At 53.5% G+C, this 13,595-nt stretch overlaps 1 long non-coding RNA gene across 1 annotated transcript; it reads right to left on the bottom strand.

Annotated features, from left to right (window-relative positions):
- Positions 1-4,512: 4,512 nt before the first annotated feature.
- Positions 4,513-9,446, bottom strand: LOC121136209. Its single transcript, XR_005873344.1, has 2 exons — positions 9,139-9,446; positions 4,513-7,664 (listed from the first exon to the last, which is right to left on the bottom strand). It is a non-coding gene; the product is annotated as an uncharacterized LOC121136209 (long non-coding RNA).
- Between the last annotated feature and the right edge of the window lie 4,149 nt (positions 9,447-13,595).

The following is a 13,595-nucleotide window of genomic DNA, read 5'->3' as shown; positions in this document are numbered from 1 at the left end:
CACTCTGGATCGTTAGGCTCTCGCTCATATTTGCGATCCACCCTTTCCTCCATCATGCACACCTTGGAGCAGTCGTACCCCTCTTACTCTTTTTTCACTCACTCATGTCTTCCCTCTTGCAGGTCACCCACTCCAGTCCTTCCCTGGTCGCCTCTCCCCCTGCCCAGTCCCCACATGTCTCTCTCCTCGGCCTGGCTTCAACTCACATTCTAATCTTCTTCTGGTCTGCCACCACGCTCCCGCCATTGTGGTTTCCTGGGCAGTCTGTCCACTCTGCCTGTCGCCAGTGGTCTCCACACCCTCCTGGGCTCACCGCTCTCCTCTGACGTCTCCATCACCCCTGGACAAGGCTTGAAGTCTGGAGGTGCAGGTTTTTGAGGTGTCTTTGCTGAAGACAGTGCTGTGACTCCTGGTGTCCAGGGAGAGCAGACGTCTCAGCAGAGGGAACCTGACCTCACTGGTCCAGTCGACGATGAATTTAGAGACAAATGGATTCACGAGGCCTGGCTTATATCCCATTTGCTTATTTTCTAGGGTCAACGGTGTGTGCATACCGTTACCTTTATCCTTCTCTGTCTTATTTTTCGAGACAGGGTGTCTCACTGAACTCAGAGTTTGCCTGGCAATTTAGCCTCAGGGATCCTCCTGCTCAGGCCTCCTTAGTAGTTTGATTCCATGTGCGACCCACTTTTATGTGGTGCTGGGGATGAAATTCAGGGCAGGGCCTCACGTAGCCCAGGTTGAACTTGCTGCATAGAAAAGGAACTCCCCCCTCCCCCCCCCCCGCTCCAGCCTCCCTGGGCTGGCCTTGCAGGTGTGTGTGTCACCAGGTCTGGTTTCTGAAGCTGGGGACTGAATCGGGGCTGGGTGAGTGCTCTCTCGTTGAGCTGCATCCAGGACCTTTGTTTATTAATCATTAATTTGGAGACCCTGGTGCACCTGTTTCTCATCTGTAAGATACACTAATCAGAACCGTGCTCCTGCTGGCTCCCACGTGAAGTTTTTTCTTTCTTTCTTTTTTTCTTCTGAAACACCAAATTACTTTTTCAAGTTCTCATAATCGATGGTTAGATTCATCACATACAAACAGGCTATTCATGAGGAAGACTGTCCCAGTCTCCAAGACACAGATATTGGGGGTCTAAGATTCTGGTTCCAGGGATCCTGTTGCCCCATGGGCACGAAGCAGGCCTGTGGCTGTCTTAGGCTAGGGTGATGGGAAGGGGACTCCCTGGGACCGAGTAAGATGATGCTTATGGAGCGTGTGTGCTAATCTTAAAATCAGGCTAGTTCTTAAAGACTAGTTAGCAAAATGAAACAAAACAGACAAAAATTAAACCCCAAAACAAACAAACCAACAAAAAACTAGTCAGCATGTGTGATTCAGCTGAAGCAAGGTGGGCTGGGTTCAAATCCTGCCCTTGGGCACATCACCTAGTCTTTCTGTGCCTGTTTTCTTCATTTCCGAGGCAGGAATTGTAAGTGCATCTCTACAGAGCAGTGTTGGTGGCTGGGGTCCCTGGGAGTCAGTGCTGAGTTACAGTCTCTGAGCACAGAGATCAGGGGAGAAGACGGTGTCAAGGAAGAAGACATTTGTCCTTCCTTCCTTCCTTCCTTCCTTCCTTCCTTCCTTCCTTCCTTCTTTTCCTTTCTTTCTTTCCTTCTTTCTTTCTTTCCTTCTTTTTGAGACAGGGCTTCTCTGTGTATCCATGGCTGTACTGGAGCTCACCCAGCCTGGACTTGAGCTCACAGAGATCTGCCTGCCTCTGCCTCCCGAGTGCTGGGATTAAAGGTGTGCCACCAACGCCCGGCTGTTTCTTTTTAATCTCACAGGTGTGACACCCCTTTCTGTATCCCTAAAATCCCCTGACCATGACCCTGTGTGCAGTTGAGGGAACCCAGGCACGTGAGTATGGGAGGCCCCGTGTGAGGCGGCACCACAGAGTGAACAACACAGCCAGAGTCCAGGTCTCCCAGGTCCTTGCCCAGGCTGTGCTGCCAAAAGCATGACTTGTACTTGGAGGGACTAGTCACCAGGTGATGCCTGAGTGAATTCACAGGGACTTCCCCCCTCTGTCAGAGGGACGAGGGAGCCACCACCACTTTTGTGTCTGAAGAACAAGGACCAGAAATTGTTCTGGCCCTGGGTAAGAGGCTGGACACACGGGCTCTAGGGAGGAGGGCCTGGTTTACGAGATGAGGGCTTGGGTGTGGCCCCTTGAGATGAGGGAGAGGATCCAGGCCTGGGGCTTTGGGTCTGGAGCTGGAGTCTGCACTCGTGGGTTGTTGAAAGAGGGGTAATCTTGGGCAAAAAGATGAAGAGCATTTGAGGGTCTGGGCCTAGGTGCTAGCACCTGTCTCCCCCAGGATCTGGGAGTCAGTCCCTTGTCTTCTCCAGGGCTTCTCCAGCAGCCAGGCCCTGGCTCCCAGCCTCGGTACCCAGGATGCTGAGCCTGCCTCTCTAGCGAGTTGAACAGCAGCACTCAGTGTGGGCAGAGGTTGAGAAGCTCGGGTTAAAGGTGTCAAAGTCCACAAGGTCACTTTCCAGCCTGGATATGGGACACAGAGGCCACAATCCTCAGAGCTGTGTTGCCGTCCTTGAGAACAGGGTTCTCCTCACGCCTTCCCCTCACCATGGCCTGTTCTACAGGAACTTACGGCTTCTGTTCCTTCCTCTCTGTCCTGACTGGTTCTATGTCAACTTGACACAAGTTGGAGTCATCTGAGAGGAAGGAGCCTCAGTTGAGAAATGCCTCCATATGATCTGGCTGTATGTAAGCCTGTGGGGCAATTTCTTAATTAGTGATTTCTGGGGGAGGGCCCAGCCCATGGTGGGCTGAACCCGGTGGTCCTGAGTTCTATAAGAAAGCAGGCTGAGAAAGCCAGAGGGAACAAGCCAGTAAGCAGCACCCTCCATGGCCTCTAGGTTCCTTGTTTGTTTGACTTCCTTCGTTGATGGGCTGCAACATGGAAGTGTAAACCAAATAAACCCTTTCCTCCCCAACTCGCTCTTGGTCGTGGAGTTTCATCACAGCAGTAGTGACCCTAAGACACTTTCAGTTATTTTTGTCACCTCCCTTTTTTCTTTTTGACAGGGCCTCATGGCTCAGGTTGGCCTTGAACTCATGATATAGACAAGGATAAATCTGAATTTCTGATCTGCCTCCAGAGCGTTGGTACTAATGCCTGATTTGTGAGGTGCAGAGGTTTGAACCCAGGCAGTCTACCAACGGAGCCACACCTGCAGCCTTCTGCCTTTCTGGAGCCTCGTGTCTCTTTATTTCTGCCATTTGCCTTATTTTCTATAAAAGGGAAGGCTTGAGGGGGCACAGGGCTGAGGTTCTCTCTGGTTGGGGATGGAGATGAGGACTGTGGCTGCAGTAGGTCCAGTCGTAGGGAACCAGTCATGAAAACCACCCATTTGTCACACATACTAAGTGAAGGTTTGCTCCCAGAGCTTGCCTTTGTCAGTCAGACTCAGTGACAAAGAAAGGCTTGTGTGGTGGTTGGAATGGCCTCCGTGAGCCGTCGATTTGCATTCTTAGTCCTCTGTGGGGGACTGTTTAGAAAGCTAAGAGGTGTGGCTTTGTTGGGGGAGGGGTGTTGCTGGGGGTAGACTCTGAGGTTTCAAAAGCCCACACCAGACCCAGTGTCTCCTCTTTCCCTGTTTGTCAGGATGTAAAGCTTCTAACCACTGCCCCGCATGTCACCGTCACCAAGCTTCCTGACACAAAGATGGTGGACTCACCCTCTGAAACTGTAAGCCAGCCACAATTAAATCCTTCCTGTTGTAAGAGTGGCCTTGGTCATTGTGTCTCTCCACAGCAACAGAACAGTGACTACGATAGAAACTGGGACCAGGGAGCAGGGTACCATCACAGCAGTAACTAGGATGTGGCCATGGATGTGGACCCATGTCAGAGTATCAATGTGGATGACACTGTTAGATGACCCTCACAGGCGGAGCTTCAATAACCACAACATTGGAGTTCATATGCATAAATTAATATTGCAAGGTTGAGACATGGGTAAACACAGACATGTTTGGATGTAAAAATAAGATCTAATTTAGTTCCCAGTATAAATTTGGATAGCTTATGTCCCATATGATGTGCCAGAAGGGGGTCTCAGAAGTTTGCACAGGGGAGATACTGACATGTATCGCGCACCCAGCTCTATGTCTGGGAGTTGCTGGAATCTGGTCTAATGCGTTCTTACATGTTGGTGTCTGTGGCTAGGTGTGTTATTCCAAATCTCCACTATGGGGGTTTGTGGGTCCAAGCAAGGAGCTTTGTGGGTGAATCACTCATACTCAATGTGGTACACTGAGTATATTCCCAGCCTAAACTCTTGGCATTCAATGTATCAGCTCTGTTTATCTGAAGAATTTATTTGATTACACTGTTCTTTAATTTGTGAGATACCTGTTGTTTTAAGGGTACAGGGAAGTTCTCTGTTTGTGTGTGCATGATAATGTCTGAAAGACAGAACTTCCTTAATAAACAATGATTATTTTCATCAGTAGCACATGATATTTTTATAGCAGGTTCACAGGGTTAGTCAATTTGTTCAACAGATAAATTATCTAACGTCAGACATGTTCACAGAACTCAATAGAGATTGTCAAGGGTGACACCGTCATCCATCCAAAAGTCCATTAGTAGAGACTCAGAATTGCAGACCCAGATACTAGAGACCCAGTGTCCAGATATCACCCTGCTAAGTCAGTATCCAGGCGTCTCTCAGGCTTAGAGGTGGAAGCGGAAAGTTGCTGAAAATGCAGGGAGAGTCAGACTCGCAGAACTGAATCTTGGAGACTGGCAAAGGGGATACTGTGCGGGTGGACACTGATGGGGACACAGGGCAGGCACAAAGGACCAGAAAGAAGGTTAATCTGTGTCCAGTGGGACCCTGGAAGGGCCAGCACAGAGCCCCATTCCAGATGCCAGGATGCCCACCCTCAGTGGAGATTGCTGTAGGTGCTGGGATCCGAACTTAGTTCCTCACACTTGCAAGTGCTTTGTTGACTGAGTCATCTGCCCGTCCCAGATACTCACATTTTGAAAGTTTCCTTTTTCAGCTGTTAAATCTTTCCTGCCAAGTATTTTTCTGGCCTGTTTTATGTTTTCATGTTTAATATTGTTAATATCTTGTCATATCTCCTTCAGTATGCTTATCAGGACATTTTCAACTCAATTTGGAATCCAACTTAAATATTTTGGTCATCACATGCCCCTTCACACTCTAAGGCACAGTCACCAGGACTCCACCCTGGATCCCCCCTGGCTCTCCAGTCCCTGTGATCTCCATCAAAACGAATTCATCTGAGATGCACAAAGCTTTGTGTAGAAGACGGCAGAGTTTGCTGTAGAGGGAGACATGCGGGTGAACACAGACAATGTCATAGTCTACAGTTTAGGTGGCCTTCACCCTAGTCCTAAAGCCTCCAGAAGAGGCAACTTTTCCTGGGGCACTTTGTCTTGTCCAGTTGGAAGGGGTAGCAGAGCACCCGTGTTCTTACTCAGCCTCCTGTTAGGGTGCAATCTCACAGCGTTTCAGCTCCTGGGGTAACTCGGGACATCACGTCCTATCCCGGAGTCACAGCAGTGACTCAGACTCTGTTCTACTGAGTAATTGCAGCCCTGCAGCCCATGCACCTGGGTTTCATAGGTGACTGTGAGGGAGGGATCCAGTCCCACCCAGTGTCCTCCAAACCTGCTCATATCAAAGTGGCCTCCAAACAGTGTGGTCTGAACTGGCACTCAGCAACAGCTTCCGCCTCAGGGTCTGTCACCAGGAGGCCTCAGTGGCCCACAGGGTTCCAGCCAACGGAAAGCCCCCAATCCAGCCACTTTCTCCACCAGTGGGACCTCCAGCAGTGCCTCGCAAGGTCCTCACATCCTGCCAGCCTTCAAGGATGCTGATACCACAATTCCAGTCTCCCCGGGAGAACCAGAGTCCACTAACCTCAGCCTGGCTCTCAGAGTACCTCTTGTCATCCTGATCCCGAATACAGCCTTGTGAGGTCCCATACGCCCAGCCAAGCCCTGCTTCCCCAGCTGTGACACACACCCTGAGGTTCCTTGTGTACAACATGGAGTGTTGGGAATCCCTCCACCCCGTGGACTCAGGGTGGGGCTCCTTCATGCACAAGCGTATGGAGAAAAAGCATGGCGTCACCACCCTGTCCCCAGTGAGTGCAGGGTCTGTCCCACACCTGCACTCTCCCGAGTGCCCCTCCACGGCCCACCTGTCCCGGGGTCCACTCGGCTTCCTCACACATCCCTCTCTTCTCTTCCCTACTCCCTCTTTCCTCTCTCCCTCTCTCCTCCATTTCCCTCTTCCTCACCTTTCCCCTCTTTTCTCCTCTTCCGCACTCTGTCTCTTCCTTCATCACCTGAACAGTAGATTTCTCAGGAGCCCAGGGAACTTGACTACGAGAGAACCCTCACTTGAGTCCCTTCTGGGGACTTTGTTGGATGCCTCCGACTTCCCAGCCTGAGAGGTCTCAGTGCAGTAGAGACATCAGCTGCAGTTTGTGCTGGCAGTGTGACTGCAGGTGTGAACCTGGATTTCGGTATCTGGGGTCCTGGGCTGTGCCCTGGTGACACTGGAGATGGACCGCGTGCCAATCATGTGGACCCTCTGAGTACAGGGGTACAGAGACCAGTGAGCAAGCACCCCACACACCAGGCTGGGCCGGTTGCTGTGGATAGGAGGCCTCCCCACACTGGACAGGCCCTCACACACCGCTGTCCGCAGGAGCACTGGACAGGTGGCTCCACCGTCCACCGGGAGCTTATCTCTGGATCTCTGTCTGCTCACTGCCATGGTCTTCACCCGGGCCTCACCTCAGCGCCGCATCTTTGGTGGCTGTGAGTCCTACTGTTAATTGTGGTCTGTGGTCACCAACACCCACAGATGAATAAGCTTCTCCACCCTGCTTCCAGCCCAGCCCTGTAACATGGGGTCAACGCCTTCCTCTGCTCAGAATGGCCTCAGACATCCTGCTGCCTCCAGAAGAATGAAGGTGACATTTTAGCACCACCCACTCTGTGCCCAGTTGTGTTGACATTTTAGCACCACCCACTGTGTGCCCACTGTGTGGGCCTTGGGCCTTGCTCAGGGCTTCATGCATTTGTCACCATGGGACTTGGTCCTGTCTCCCGGGTGACCCTTCGTCCATCTCTGAAACACACACACACACACACACACACACACCCTCCACACACACTCCAGAGTCACCACCACCATCTCCTTCTGCTTGAGAGGTTTCCAGACCCGCTGTGCTCTGGAGATGGGAGAAGCACATGGAGCCCCTCTGAGGCCCGCTGGCTCCCACATGTCTCAGTTCTTCCTGCTAAGTGATGAATTCATACCCGGCACCTGAGTTGGGAGGCTTAGGAGGGTTTGGGTTCTGCCAGATGAGTCCTGGGCCCCCAGGTGCCTAGAGCCCAGAAAAGGGGGACAGTGCAGAAGACAGGATGGTAGGCGTCAGTTTACTAAGGGAGACACGGGGACCTCATGGGCTGTTCCTCACGGTGACCTCGTTCCACTTCTTGTATAGCTTCAGCTTGGAGAACATGCTAGGCTGTCTAGGCTGGGCACAGGGGTCACCACCCTCGAAGCACCCCGTCACAGATGAGTGGGCCTCCGGAGCCACCCTAAGGGAAGAAGGCACAGAGGTAGAGTGGCCACCAACAGAGACTTGACTGCAACCTCCTAGCTTTGCCTTCCAGGAGAATGCAGGATAGCATTCCAAAAGGGGGGTAGCCCAGAGCCCTGGGGAGTGAGGAAGGGAAATGTGTGCAGCTCCTGTACTGAGGGCAGGGTCCCCAAGTCAGTGGGGGATCAGAAAGCAGGGTCCCCAGGCAGAGGCAGCTCTTCCACCCAGGGTCACCTCATGACCTCCTTCCCATGAACTTTTCTAGAATAGACACCTCACTAAAATAGATACCTCATGGCCCAGGCACTGGGAGACACAGAGCACTGTAAGCAGAGACGGGGAAAGGCCAGTATGAAATTAGAAGGACTTCTTGGAGGCAGTGCAGTAAGAGAGACTGAGGCAAAGGCCTGTGAGGAAGGTGGTAGGTGAAACCAGACTTGGAGCCTCCACCCAGCTCAGAGCTGAGATACATCTGCCTTCCTGCGGCCTGATCTCACGGACACCAGAGGGCGCTTGTGAGCACAGCCAGCTTTTCCCTGCTCTGCACTCTGCACTACAGGGGGTAAAAGCCTCCCACGTGGCCCAGCTGAGACCCTGAAGAGAGCGACCTCGTGTCTGCTCTGATCCCTGTTCGCACTCTGTCTGCTGACATTTATCTAGTCACAAGCCCCTTGGCTGTCCCTCAAACTCTCCGGCGCATGGGGACCTGGGGACCTGGGGACCTGGGGACCTGGGGACCTGGCACTTGCTTTCCCCTCTGCTCATCTCCCCGTGCACACAACACCCCCTCCTGCCACAGGTGCTCCTCTTGCCCTGCCAGGCTTCTTGCTCTACCTTATGACGCCCACCCCATCATGTCCGAAGTGTGCTTCACGTTTGTGGCTGCCTCTCTGTGGAGCTGTGTTCTCCACATCTAAACCCCCTTCCTGGCTTGAGCATGGGGGTTCAGGGGGCCCTTCAGGAGGGGATGCTCTTCAGCGGAACTGCTGGAAGTTCCGCAGGGGACGCCAGAGGAGCAACTTTCCTGAGTCGTCACCTATGCTGGGGAGGCTTTTGGGTGATACAGTTGCCTTTGAGTCGCCCATGCTCCTGAGGCTGACCCAGTGACTCATGAACTCACCAAGGTGGATGGGATAGTATGTTGCCTTCTCTGTCTGTGATGAGCAGGGGCAGTTGACCCAGGAGGAGCAGCGTCCCGGCCCTCCAATGGTGCTCTGTGTGGGAGGGGCTGCTCTCTGCTCACTGTTGGCTGCCCAAGTCTAGGGTGGTCTCGGGCACCTGGGAGATGCCTAAGAGGAGGTGTTCCTAGGCTGAGACCCCTGGATGTGGGAGAAGAAGGGGCAGGGCTGGAGCAGGGAAGGCTTCTGACACCCACTTTCTAAGCAGCTGAGAAGATGCTGGCTGGATCTCAGTTCAGAATCAGGTCCCTTTACTCTTGTCCACTCAGAGTCCTAGGGGATGGGACTACTCACCATGTGAATGTCTTTGCCACCTTCCCCTCTGCAAATAAGCTGTCTTACAGGCATCGCTGGACAGGAGACAGAGGTCCACACTGTAGCATCCTTGCACTTACAGCTGTAGGCCAGGAGAACACAGCCATGGCAGGGCCACAGCAACACACCAGCCCAGCTTCTTCCAGAAACGTGCTTCCTGTTCCAGGCCTGGAGCTGCCCCAGCCAGATGCCAGGCAGAGGCTCCGGCTCCTCAGTGGGCAGGCTCAGCGCCCTCCCAGCCTCCGCGATGCTGACTGGCTCCCGCAGCCGCAGCAGCACATGTTTTTAGGAGGTTCATGTTGTAGAGCGGGTGTGGGAGGCAGGCTGTGTTGACCCAGCCCCACCGTGCTGTTGCTAGGGAGGAGGCAGGATGAGGAAGGAGAGGATGAGTCTGGGCAAAAGGGGGATGAGAGGAGAAAGGGATAGGGAAGAGAGCATGGGAAGCAGAGCAGCAAAGGATGCTGAAAGGGGAGACAGAAAGACGGACACACGGAAAAGACAGAGCCCCCGGCTGTGCAGAGGCTCGGTGGGTAAAGTGCTTGCTGCACTGGTGTGAGGACCCGACTTCGGACCTTCAGAACGTACGAGAAGATGTGGTTGAGTGGCACATGCCTGCAATCCCTGTGCTGAGGACACAGCCAGCTATGCTGAGTGTTTGAGCTCCTGTTGAAAAAAATGGGGGGGGGGGCTGGAGAGATGGTGGCTCAGTGGTTAGGAGCACCAGCTGCTCTTCAGAGGACCTGGGTTTGATTCCCAGCACCCACATGATGGCTCACAGCTGCCTGTAACTCCAGCTCCAGGTCATTTTCGGGTCTTCAGGCACCAGGTACACACATAGTGCACAGACAGAGACACACAGGCAAAACACTCACATATATACATTTTTTTATTAAGGTGACTTAAAAAATAAAGATGGGCCTCAGCATGTAGAGACACTTGTAGCCAAGTCATGTGACCTGAGTTTGATCCCAGGACCCACATGGTGGATGAAGGGAACCGGCTACTGCGGACTGTGATCCCCAATTGTGTGCAATGCCGTGCACACTCACACACACACATTCACGCACACAAAGCAAATAGATGTGACGAAAAAGGTTAAAAACATAAGCTGGAGCGCGAGAGAGGGAGAGAGCTGACACCGGCCTTTGGCCCTCACACGCACACATACACGCTCACACACACACACCAACAGCACACACACATGCACCACACACACGTGATTAAAACAAGAGAGTTACAAAGATAACGGAGGAAGGGGGAAGAGAAGAGCCACATGGGAACTCGCAGGAGCAGCAAGGACACGGGACGAGCAGGGGGGAAGGGACTGGGGACAGAGGAAGGCAGAGGACAACAGACAGAGTGGGCAAGGGAGGCAGGAAGTAGAGGGAGTAGGGATGGACCAGACAGGGAGAGGACCCGAGAGCCACTCAGGTGCCCCGGGGCTGGTCTGAGCTTCCCTGGCCCCTGGGGGTGTGGCCACAGCACCCTGCCCACGCTCTGTTCTCACCCAGTGCCCTCATCAGATTAGTTCAGCCCAGCCTCTCTCTGTGTCCCCAGAGGGCACAGGGGCCTACAGTGCCAGGTTGGTTTGGGAAACTGAAGACTTCTCTCACACAGGCACACAGGGGACACGGCTTCCCGTCTGCTAGGTCCCACTTAAGCCTGTTCTTCAGTGTGGCCAGCAGTAATGAGGAGGGACAGTGAGACCGAGACCCTGAGAAGGTTGGCCAGAGATCTGGAGAGGGAGACACATAGCGACAGAAAGAGACATCCAGAGGAAGACAGAGATAGGAGAGACACACACATGGAGACAGGGAAGAGGAGAGCCCAAAACCCAAACACAATTCCACATCGTCACACAGAGAACAGGATGCCAAGGGACAGTGAGACGGGGCCATGGGGACACACGGGGAGAGAACCAGGTGGTCGGCCACGGAGTGGCTGTGGGCCAGCCCAGCTCTGCCGCCCACAGACAGCCTTCACCATCCTTCATCCCTCAGACCCCTGCCTCCCACGAGGTCTTCCAACGAGGAGGGTGGAATGCTCTTCCTTGAAGAATAGAAGCTCCCCCTCTCCCTGCCCTTCTCCTACTAATGTGTTGGAAGATGGGTCCCAGGGCCTCTACCATGCCAGGCTCTGGCCACAGACCACACCCCAGCCCATCCTATGGGCTGATGCAGTCAGCAGCTATGAGCACCCACTGGGGGTGCATCAGGACCCCCCACAGCGGCATCTCAGTGATACACAACCACCTGCCAGGGTGGGAATGTTTCTCACACCTTCCAGTCACCGATGATCCTGGCAGGGGCTTGCACCTGTAGAAGGGAGTGCTGGGTGGGGCCCAGGGTTGGCATGGAAACGGGAGTGGGGGGTCCCTTCCATGGATGTGAAGGGACGTGGGCAGAAGACCAAGACTGGGAGTGGGGTCAGGGTTGAGGGGTGCTGGAATTTAGGAGTACCACCTGGCGTGTGAGTGGTAGACGCCCTGATTAGAGAGACATTGTGCTCTGAGCACCAAGCTGACCTCAGACAGCAGACTGGGGACAGCAGGTGACGTCAGCGACTGGATTTTGGCTCCAGGGAGTTTGGGGTGAGCGGGCATGTGATGAGGGAGGGAGGAAGCTGTGGCTTCTCAGGGACAGAGTTCCTGAAAAGGAGCTGGGCTCCCATGGGTGATGCCTGCTTGCTGGGGGAGAGTCCTCTGTAGGGGTGAGAGAGCAGGGTGGGAAGCGGGGGCAAACTAGACTGCAAATTTGAAAGGATGGAGACCCGGGAAGCTCTTACAGAGATCCCGGGCTTTGACCACCCCCGCCCCCCCCCCCCGCCCCACTGATGAAAGTTCAGGTGGAGTCAGGATAAGAAGAAAATTCAAGAGCTCCAATTCCACATTGCAGGGGCTGGGGGTTATTGGTGGTCTCCGACTAGATCTCTTAGCTGTGTGATAAACCAGGATGTGTCATGGGACCTGTGTTCCCAGCAACAGGACTGGGGGACAGAATTCAAGGTTGAGGATGTAGGGTGACAGTAACGTCTGGATGAGAATAGCGGTAATGTCTTAGCTGGGCTACAGGGATTGTGAGGTGGCCTGGTGGCCTGGGGTGGAGGACTCTGAATCCCACAGTGATAGACAGAGATAGCCCACAATCTGCCCCTAAGGTAAAGTGGTTGGAGGCAGGAAGTGGACTAAGAGAGAAGTTCCAGGGCTTTGGGGTAGGTTCAGAAAACAAGGAGATTGCAGCATGGAGGGGGCGGAGATGGGGTGTCAGGGTGACTCGGCAGGCTGTGGGCTGGAAGGTGAGGCTGGGCTGCTCACTGAGAGGAAGGACTTACGGGGAGGATGGAAGGGTCTGGTCCCTTCCCTTCCCTTCCCGGGCATCCTTCAGCTTCTCACCGTATTTCTTCATGGACAGCAGGATCCACCTGGTGGCAGTATGGAGGGGCGGGGGTGAGCTGGGAGCTGAGTCTCTCTGCAGGCCTCCACAGACCCCTCCCGCCCTAAGGCATGATGAGGATGTCTGAGCCATGCCTCTGAGTTTGGAGGCTGGACACCTTCTGCCTGAAGGATGGTGCCTGGGTATGAGAACCCGTATCTTCTGGTTCTGTTGACACTGGATCACACTGGATGACACCTGTGCTCTGAGACCTGACTGTGGAAGGGTCCACAGGCAGGGAAGCTTGATTAAAGAAGCAGAAAATTTAGGACAGGATGACAAGAACAGCAGTGAGACTGGTCCTCTCCACAAAAGCTCCTTGCCTAAACCCCAAATAAGTCCTTTCCCCGAGTCTCAGTGACCAGTGCTATCAGGGCTGTGAGCTTATCTGACCCCTGTGCCACTCTGAGTTCAGAGACTAACTCCAACACCGCTAAACATTTAGTTTTTATATTATTTGTGTGTGTGTGTGTGTGTGTGTGTGTAAATTTGTATGCCATTATATGCTTCTCTGCACGGGCATGGAGACCAGGGGAGGGCTGCATGTCCCTCTCTGTCACTCTCCCCTTATGCCCCTGAGACAAGGTCTCTCGGTGAACCAGGAACTCAGCTGTCTCCATCCCTAACATCAATTCGAATGTCACGAGTGTGCCACACTGCCTTTGATGTTTGCTTAGGACTTGAGAGACAGTGTTTCTCTAGGACCTCTCTTTGCAGACCAGGCTGACTTTGAACCCACAGAGATTCTCCTTCCTTTGCCTCCCAAGTGCACCTCCACCACTCTGGGGACAGTGCCCGGTTTTAAAAGAGTTCGGGGATTGGAACTCAGATCTTCAGGCTTGCCAGCACGTTTGCTCCCCAGCCCCAGTCTCCAGCTTCTAATGGAGCTGAAGCAGTCTCAGAACTCAGAACTTTCTGGCTCCCACGCTCACAGAATCTGCAGAATCACCTTCCCTTGTCCTAATGCTCCTTCTTAAAGACAAACACTGTTGCTCATAAATGTTC

Source organism: Mesocricetus auratus, unplaced genomic scaffold (assembly GCF_017639785.1).
Source record: "Mesocricetus auratus isolate SY011 unplaced genomic scaffold, BCM_Maur_2.0 Super-Scaffold_100054, whole genome shotgun sequence".
Taxonomy (NCBI): Eukaryota; Metazoa; Chordata; class Mammalia; order Rodentia; family Cricetidae; genus Mesocricetus; species Mesocricetus auratus.
This window is presented reverse-complemented; position numbering and strand designations above follow the sequence as displayed.